Source organism: Malus sylvestris, chromosome 9, assembly GCF_916048215.2.
Source record: "Malus sylvestris chromosome 9, drMalSylv7.2, whole genome shotgun sequence".
NCBI lineage: Eukaryota > Viridiplantae > Streptophyta > Magnoliopsida > Rosales > Rosaceae > Malus > Malus sylvestris.
Genome location: NC_062268.1, coordinates 32,223,749 through 32,234,019, shown reverse-complemented (window position 1 = coordinate 32,234,019; position 10,271 = coordinate 32,223,749).

Sequence of the window (10,271 nt, the reverse complement as noted above, 5' to 3'; positions counted from 1 at the left end):
GGGACTCAAATGTAATTATGTAATAAATAAAGGGGCAAATATGTAATAAGTGAGGAGCCTTTAGTCTATAAAAAGGACTCCTCACCCTCACAATCCTCAAGCCTCACTCTCATATTCAGAGCTCTCATCCTCACAGAGAAGCATTCTCTGACTCTCTTTCTCTAGGGGACTCCCCCTCATCCTTGTAATTCATACATACAGTTAGAGAGAAATACAATCAACATCAGTATGGACGTAGCACAAACATTGGGGTGAACCACGATACATCTTGTGTTCTTTACTTTCTTGCAAATTCACGGTCGGATTTACGTTGTTCCAAGACCCATTCGGTTTTGTGCATCAACATTTGGCGCCGTCTGTGGGAAACGACACGAAAATCTATGTCGGTTCTCTTTCATTTTTTCCATCTCACCACCGTGAAACCTTCACAATCTCACCATTGTCCACCGTGGATTTGCAAAACCAAGAGACGCTCTCTCTATCTCTCCATTTTCTCTTGCACCGAGAGACACCACCATCACTTTCACCACTCTTCGTCACCACATCATGCTTCAAACCTTCACAACCTGCATCTGTGCATTTTTTACAGATTATGGTGCTCTTCTCCATCTAAACTCCGACGGGTTTGTGGGTTCTAGAGCTCGGGCTCAGTTCTAATCCATTCCAGCAGAGAGAAGAAGAAGAGAGAGATTCTTCCACATAAACCAGCGAAAAAGCAAAAGCACATTTCTCATGATTCTGCATAGCTTAAATCCCCTGTGACGCACCTGAGCTCGACTATTTACAATCTCTGCGACTGAGAGAGAGGTAGAGGGAGCTAATTGGTTCAGAGAATGACGTCAGACGGGGCAACGTCAACGGCGACGAAGGCACAGAGGAAGCCGTCGTGGCGGGAAAGGGAGAACAACCGGCGGAGAGAGGATGAGGAGAGCCATCGCGGCGAAGATATTCACTGGCCTCCGAGCTCAGGGAAACTTCAACCTGCCCAAGCACTACAACAATAACGAGGTCCTCAAAGCTCTCTGCCTCCAGGCCTGCTGGACCGTCGAGGTCGACGGCACCACCTACCTAAAAATTGCCGTTCTTTAATTATTTCAAATCCTTATTTAATTTATAATTTGAGGGAGGATTTTAGATCGGATGCGAGCAAGGCGAAGAAAGTGCTAGGTTGGAAGCCGAAAGTCTGGTTTCAGCAGCTGGTGAATATGATAATGGACGAAGACGTTGAATTGGCTAAGAGGGAGAAGGTGCTTGTGGATGCTGGGTATGGATGCTCAGCAACAACCTTAATTTCTTCGATGTTGGATACTACGGATGGTAGACTTTGGTCTGGATCTCTTTGCACGTCGGATAAGCTAGAGCTAGATTGGATTTTTTGGTCGATGGTGCATACTGCAAACCGTCAGTAGCCATCCATGACACGCGGTGGCGTCAATGCTGTCGGTGAGGCACGTGTACGAGATCGCGAAGGTGAAGCAGTCTGACCCGTATCGCCAGTACATGCCATTGGAGTCCATTTCTGCTTAGAATTAGAAGCAATAGGGTGTCCAAGCAGTTGTCACTTAAAAAAAAGGAATATTGCTTTTAATCATGGCATCAAGCGACATATCCAAAGCAGTCGCTCATGGAGAAAAGCCGAGACAGGAAAGCAGGAAGCAAAAGAAAATAAAAAGAAACAGACATAATTGCGGTGAGGATGGCATGCAAAAAAAGGAATTATGGGCGTGACCCATTCAGCAAAGGGTCGGATTTATTTTTGAATGATGTGATTTATTTATCTTTTAGAGATAATTGGAAGAAAAAAAAGGGCAAGCCCAAAATAATGGGCTAGAATATTATGTGAAGGGCGAAGGCCCATATGCCCAAAAGAACCATGCCCTCTATTTTCACCAACCAGGTGATCAAAAGTACGTCCAGTACTACAAAAAATTATTCGGCAGCATGCCCCTCTTATCACCAACCAGGTGATCAAAAGTACGTCTAGTACTCCAAAATTATTCGGCACCTTGCCGCTATTATCACCAACCAGGTGATCGAAAGTACGTCCAGTACTCTAAAATTATTCGGCAGCCTGCTGCTATTATCACCAACCAGGTGATCAAAAGTACGTCCAGTACTCCAAAATTATACATGAGCATCACTCATGTCAATCATACATAAACATTCATGAGCATCACTCATGTCAATCATACATAAATATTCATGAACATCATTCATGTCAACATTCATGAGCATCACTCATGTCAACATTCATGAGCATCACTCATGTCAATTAGCTTCGAAAGCTTCATTTACAAAGCTCCAACTTCAAAAGCTCCAGCTTTAAAAGCTTCATTTACAAAAGCTCCAGCTTTAAAAGCTTCATTTACAAAAGCTCCAGCTTCAAAGCTTCAATTGCAAAGCTTCACCTACAAAGCTTCAGTGCAGGGTATACAAATACCGCATCCGAACAACCGCCACTTCGGCCCATACATGGATTCAATTTGAAGTCTCCAGCCAACAAACTTTATTAAATGAAAACTTAGGGGACTACACTATGTACCATATATTGGGCTTCCACAACTGGGCCTCATGAAAAATACTTGGGGGACTTAACCTATTATTTATGTATTGAGGAGCGAGCCCTTATTCTATAAAAGAGACTATTTCACTTTCATTAGAAAACACTCATTATTCATGTACTGAGGAGCGAGCCCTTATTTTATAAAAGGGACTTCCTTACCTTCATTCGAGAGCATCGCCGTCAGCTGAGCAACCGCCTCGCCGCGAGCATCACTCATAACCCATCACTTATGTATTGAAGAACGAGCCCTTATTCTATAAAAATGACTGCCTCACCATCATTAGAAAGCATCACCGTCTGCTGAACAACCGCCTCACCGCGAGCATCAACTCTAGCCATCATTTATGTATTGAACAGCGAGCCCTTATTCTATAAAAGAGACTCTCTCACCTTCAACGCCACATGACAAGCCAACCAAGGAAACATAAGCCACAAGCCGAGCAGTCTCGCAACATGTGCTACTTCTAGTTGAGCATCATTTCACATTGAGCACTGCCTCATATGGGGTATTCAGTTCTAAACGACATCTAGTTACTTCGACCCACACATGGACTGAATTTCAAGTCTTCAGCCAAAAGACTCTCTTGACCAAAGACTTGGGGGACTACTGTTTGTACCATACTTAGGGCCTCCGTATTTAGACCTAGTATAAATAATCGGGGGACTTAAATGTAATTATGTAATAAATAAAGGGGCAAATGTGTAATAAGTGAGGAGCCCTTAGTCTATAAAAGAGACTCATCACCCTCACAATCCTCAAGCCTCACTCTCATATTCAGAGCTCTCATCCTCACAGAGAAGCACTCTCTGACTCTCCCTTTCTTTGGGGGACTCCCTCTCACCCTTGTAATCCATACATACAGTTAGAGAGAAATACAATCAACATCAGTGTGGACGTAGCCCAAACATTGGGGTGAACCACGATACATCTTGTGTTCTTTACTTTCTTACAGATTCACGGTCGGATTTACGTTATTCCAAGACCCTTCCGGTTTTGTGCATCAACAACATCCATAAAATAAAATCAAATATGCATTTCTTCCAATAAAAGGGGGAAGAAAACGTGCAACATGGTCTCCTATGTTTTCTGCGAGACGTGAAAAAAAAAATTGCATAGTTCGTGGGAGAGATTAAGGGAAAATGGCAAAAAAACATGGTATCCATCTCCCCTACATAAAAAACTCTAGAGCCTTCCTAGGATGCCTATAAATAGGCATCACCTGCAGCAAGAAGAACACAACAAAAGAGAGGGGAAACTCTGCAGAAAAAATAAAGAAAATTTGAGAGAAAATAGCAAAAGCAACGAGGAGTTGCCGGAAAAGTGAACAAGGAGTTCAACCATTCGTGCATTCGAATCAAGATCCAATGAAGAACATTCATCACCAGGTATGAAACAAGTTCTATTAATTTATTTATCTCTCTTGTTTAATGTTAAATGGGGCATAATCAACTACCTAGAACCTGTAATCTTCAATTTATACAAGAAAATTGCCTTTTACTAGTCAAATCAGATCTGGTTTGAACACTGAAGATATATTCAAATCGGATCCAAGTACTGAGAAAGCCTTTTACTAGTCATTTTGCTAGAAACAACTTGAATATAACTAGAAGTATACAACATATTCCTAGGCTAATGAATGAAAAGACACAAAACAAAGAAGGTCGGGCAGCGTTTAACCTTATCGGGTAAGGCTGCTCGTCCTGCAGGTTCCTATCTTTGTGGTTTAAGGGTCTGAAAGCTTTAGAGAGAGAGAGAAAGAGAGAGTTTTACAAGAAATGAATCGATACTACATCAAGTTTGAACATGGTAGCAGAGCTATAACAGAGGTTTAAGAGAAGGTTTATCCCCAAGAGGGATGAAGGCTTGGGCTAACTACAGCTTCGTTTTGAAGGCAAATCTGGCTTTGAGCAGAGTTTGTGCTTGCATTTGTTTGTTTGATTGAGTGTCCTTGTTCCTGTCTTCTCTCCCTCCTTTTATAGACAACTCGATTTGGCCTCCTGTAGCAGCAGCCTTGCCCAAATGCGGTTTGAGGGTGATGACTCATCAGTTATTTTACATGTAATGCCACCATAAAGTACTTTATGGGCTGTGTAGCTGTTCAGTCTACACCACTTGGCCTGTGGGTAGGTGAGCAAGTGGTCTTCATGAGTTGTACCAAGTCAGGAAAGGCCTTGTTTGCTTTTCTGAATTTCGGCTGGGCTTCGGCTTCAGGCCCTTTTTTGGGCCAACCCCTTTATTGAGCCCAAAGTTCAAGTTTTGGTCCAAACAGGAATCAGAATTTTTATGACTTGGGAGTTATTCCTTTATATAGTTTACTTTAGAGAGATCTATTGTAGTATAAGATCAAGACCGAAATGTTGCGGTTTAGTATAAATTTGGTACACGCCATGAAATCTAACCGAACCATATAAAAAAATATTTGCTTCAGTTTTGGTTCCACCTTTATATCGTACCAAACCGAACAACGCCAATTCTATAAAGTCATGCATGTGAGCTCTAGAATATATTTAACGAGTTTAACCCTGGAATTTGGGAGTTTTTTTACAAGAAGCAATAGAGTGGTATTCCAATATTGAACTTCACAAACAGTTACAAAGGTTGTTAGTCGGGTACATAACTCCACTTACCAAGAAATTGATCTGGAATAAATTTGTGCAACCAAACAAACTACAGTAAGCCCTTATACGGCTACCACAAACATTGCCCTACCCTACAAAACGTCACCAACACAAATTTGTCACAAAAACACGATAGATGCAACATACCTATACCTGCAACCGCATAGGTCATTGTAGAAGTGCAAGTCACATAAAACATACCAAATATAATTCTGTTTCAGTTATAGTCTCTAACTGAATCATACCGTATTGTGCCCACTCCTACTATCAAGAGAAAAAATACGTTGCATATTTTAACAGTTGGATCTTGAATATTTTGTTTTTGACCAAAAATCCAACATTTAAAAGACGCGTAGTACATGATAATCTGAGTGAAACACCACAAGCGTTTTCTACATAGCAATCCAAAACTAAACAAATAATGTAGTGAAATTTTTTAGTTGTCGAGAGCAAAAAGAGTATAAATCCAAAACCTTTCCAGTTTTACAATTTATTAACTGCTATAGTAGCATATCCATACATGCATATGATATAAGTCTGAACACTAAGTTGGTTCTTGGCAATGAGCTACGTTAATAATATAGTTGCTTAATAACATCGATCTAACAGTTAGTGGTCTGGGCCAACGTGGCTTTCCATTGACAAATTAATGTGTGGTGATAATCGTACGGCAGTTTCGCGTGGTATTAGGTTGTAATGGTATAGTGCTCCGTCCACCAAATCACTTGGCTCTCAAGCGCCGACCACCAATGGCGTAGTCACCTACAAGGTTAAGGTAGGCTGTAGTCCAGGTAGTGCTATCTATACATTAATTTTTACTTTTTACATATTTTTCTTAATTGTCGGTTGTTCGAATCAAATGAATTGAAGATAAATACTGACAAAATATTAATAAGGTTGTGTTGGAAGTAAAAATGGGTTTGTGAATATATCTATTCATGCTTATAGCCTACTCAATTTCAATAATTATTATTATTTAATGTATATTTAGTAGAGGATAGGTAGTAAATAATACATTTTATGCTAAATATTATAGATTAGTTTTATCTCCAGTCCCGTTTTATCCTATTCTTTAAAGAAAAAGACCATTTACCCTATGTAATTTAGCCTCTGTGCTTCTTACTCAAGAAAAGAATAATAGTTTTCTTTAAATCCACAATTAAATCTCTATCTTCGCAATTCCTTGCATTCCGTTGCAATTTTCCAATGAATGTTACCTTTGGTACGTTCTTAATCTCTTTATTTACTTATTCTTGATTTAATTAGTAGGTTAATTATTTATATGGTCCTTGAATTTATTGGTTAGGGTTATGATTTTAAGAATAATTTATATTATATTGTTGTTCTTTTATATTGATTATCATATAATTTTATATAAGCAAAAAAAAATAAACATATGATTTTATAGTACTATTTTCAGCTAGCCCATCCAAGAAAAAAATCTTGGCTCTGTCCTTGCCGACCACCCTATACAATGTTACCTATGCAGTGCTTCAACACCCATCCTAATTTTCGATGGACAAAAACATAAACAACTATGTCATCACAATATATTATGGAAAATGTAACCTTAAGAGAAAACTGCACTAGCCACTTAGCCACTGATTTCATAATGAGAGGAACAAAATTACATTACAAAGCTCGTCTTGTAGCGCAAGGCTTCTCACAATGCCTCGGGATTGACTATGACGAAACTTATTCACCCGTTATGAATGTGATTACTTTTCGCCACCTTATCAGTTTGATAGTTTATGAAAAACTGAGTATGAAGCTAATAGACGTAGTAATTACGTATCTCTATGGGGATCTTGATGTGAAAATTTATATAAAAGTTCCCGAATGACTTACTTTGATTTGATCAAATATTTCCAAACCTTGAAACACCCTCTCAATTTGGCTGAGGCATTCAATATATGGTTTGAAGCAATTTGGAAGAATGTGGTATAACCATCTAAGTGGGTATTTGACTAGTCAGGGATATATGACTAACGAACTATGCCCTTGCGTGTTCATTAAGAAGTCACATTCTGATTTTGCAATTGTTGCAGTTTATGTCGACGACATGAACCTCATCGGAACTCCTGAAAAGCTCAAGAAAACTGTCGCGCACCTAAAGTCAGAATTTGAGATGAAAGATCTAGGAAAGACTCGATATTGTCTCGGTCTCGAGATAAGGCACCGTTCGGATGAAATCTTAATACATCAATCAAACTACTCCCAGAAGGTGTTGCGCCACTTTAACAAGGATAAAATGAAGCCTTCGGGTACTCCTATGATCGTACGATCACTAGATGCAAAATGAGATTCCTTCCGTCTGAAAAAGGATGATGAAGAGATTTTGGAGTCTAAAGTTCCTTATCTAAGTGCGATAGGTACTTTATTGTACTTAGCTCAATGCACTAGACCTGACATCTCCTTTACTGTTAATCTTTTGGCAAGATACAGTAATGCACCGATATGTAGACACTGGACTGGTGTTAAAGATATCTTCTGTTATCGTAAGGGTACTACAGGTCTAGGCATGTTCTCCTCACAGATCCTTGAGTGATGATGCACCCCCTTATCTCGATTCGATTCCCGCCTTGTTAGTTATGCTAACCTAGGTTACTTATATGACCCGTACAAGGCGTGTTCTCAAACGGGTTACGTCTTTACCGTTGGAGGCATCGCAATATCTTGGAGGTCAACTAAACAAACCTTAGTTGCCACTTCGTCTAACCATGCTGAAATACTCGCCTTACATGAAGCTACTTGGGAATGCTTCTGGCTGAGAGAAGTTGTTGGTCATATTTGAAGCTCTTGCAATCTTTACCTCGTTGTTGACATCTCGACGATGGTCTATGAAGATAACGCAACATGCATCGAACAACTCAAGAAATGTTACATCAAAAGAGACAACACCAAGCGCATTGCACCGAAGTTTTTCTTCTCACATCAACAACAAGAGCATTAGAAGATTATTGGTTGGGCTCATGTTTTGTTTGTTTTTCTGGTCCACTTTTGCTTGGTTATGTTTTTCTTTTGGCATCTGGTTTTTTAGTTTGAAAATTTGTGGTTAGTTATAAAATTTACCTTTGTACCAAAAAAATTTTAAAAAAGGCAAGAGTAAATTGTAGTTATGGTCTCTTAACTTTAACTAAATTGGAGCAATGATCCTTCAACTAAAAATTCATTACCATTGGTCTCTCAACTTTAATTCAACTGGGGAAATGATCCCTTAACTTTAATCCAATTGTAGCAATGATCATTCCAACATAACTCATTTTGACAAAAAATTTGACGTAGTTGACGAAAATAACCATAATTACACATTTGATGAGTTGAGGGATCCTAATTATATAAATGGTTATTCCAACATAACTTTTTTTTGACAAAATTTTGATGAAATTGATGAAAAGACTATAGCTACACATTTTGATAAGTTGAGGGACCAATGATAATTGATTTTTAGTTGAGGGACCATTGCTACAATTTATTCATAAGGCAAAGCTTGTCTAATTAATTAGATGTAACTAGATCTCTTAATCATTATGCTTATGCTGGACTGATTAAGACATAGGATGCTTCAAATCCGAGCAAATGGTGTTACTTAACGTGTTATCTCCCAAGTGGGTAATGTGTGCAAGTTGTACGTATGTGTGTGTGTGTGTGTGTGTGAAGCCGTCAGGTGCATTAGCATATACTATTTTTTTTTTGTTAACATCCACGTCCTGCTAACCTCATCAAACCAATCTTAATCGAAAACCACAATCGTATTTAATTGGCTGTTTAATTACCAGCCGCCAGCAGCACCCATCTTGCTTTGCTCTTTATCATCACCAATTCAAAGTATCACCAATTGGCCAAAGAAACATTATACAATATATAACTTTTAGCCTATTTATGTTCTTTTGCGATGTTTAGCCTTTAATATTATAATAAAACTGAGATCGTTTCGCCTGAAAAAATATATGACATGTCCGTATAAATTTATCCCTTTTTGATATAATTAGGACACCACCACAAAATATTATTATTCCACGTAAATTATAATATAATACACATTAAAATTTCTGCTATTATTCGAAATTTAAAAAATTGAAATTAGATTTAAGGGAAATCATGAAACAGACCAAAATATTTATTGAGTATCCTTAAAACACATGGAAATGATCATAAAGGACCAAAAATATTATTGAAGGAATCTTTTAATAAATGGATTCGTTGTCACTAATTTTGTTTATTTCTTACGTACTATAGGCTATAGCACTAATTTCTGTTGCTACTAGTATTATTGTGTTGCAGTATTCTTCTTCATTAGTAGGTAAAAAATCTTAAATTTGGCACCTATGAATAATGAGTTCGATACCAAATTTTGATATCCATTAATTGTGTCACTTAGCCGAAACTCCCAAATGGCCGAATATCTCTGCATAAAACAACATATCTCTTGCCTGCAAATGGAATAAGCAGTTCGTCACTTACCACACGTTCCCGATTCCTCATATGTTAGATCCTAGGTATCCATCATAAACCATTCCTCGTTTGAACCTCGTCTTTGAATTTATAGAGTTACTTTTTTCTTGTTACATCGTATATCGAATTTTATACCAAGGGTTAGACCAATATAACATTTTCAATAAGTATTGTAATACTAGACATATCAATGTTTTAGACCAAATTTACAAATTATGTGATGTCATCAATAAGAAATAAACATGTTAATCAACACTTAAGTAATAAATCAATCATTAATAACCTTATCATATAATTTACAAAATTTAATCCAAATAGTTGATCTCTTTATCATCAACATTTTCTGTAAGTTTTTATTCAAATGCGGTACACGTCGAGTTATTGCACCAGATAAAGTAATAATAATAATAAAGATAAAAATTAAAATTTTTTATTTGAAAAAAAAACGTAACCTGTTGGAAGTGCATCGTGACGGAAAGAACGGTTGCAAGTATAAATTGACTAGAGCGCATACAGTTTTTCAAACTCTGATTGCCAAAAAGTAGTGCAGACTGCACTTTCTTGTGCGCTGCGTGCTTTCAAATTTCAATTACTTCAAAAAATATTTATAGAACAAAAAAAAAAAAACAAAAAA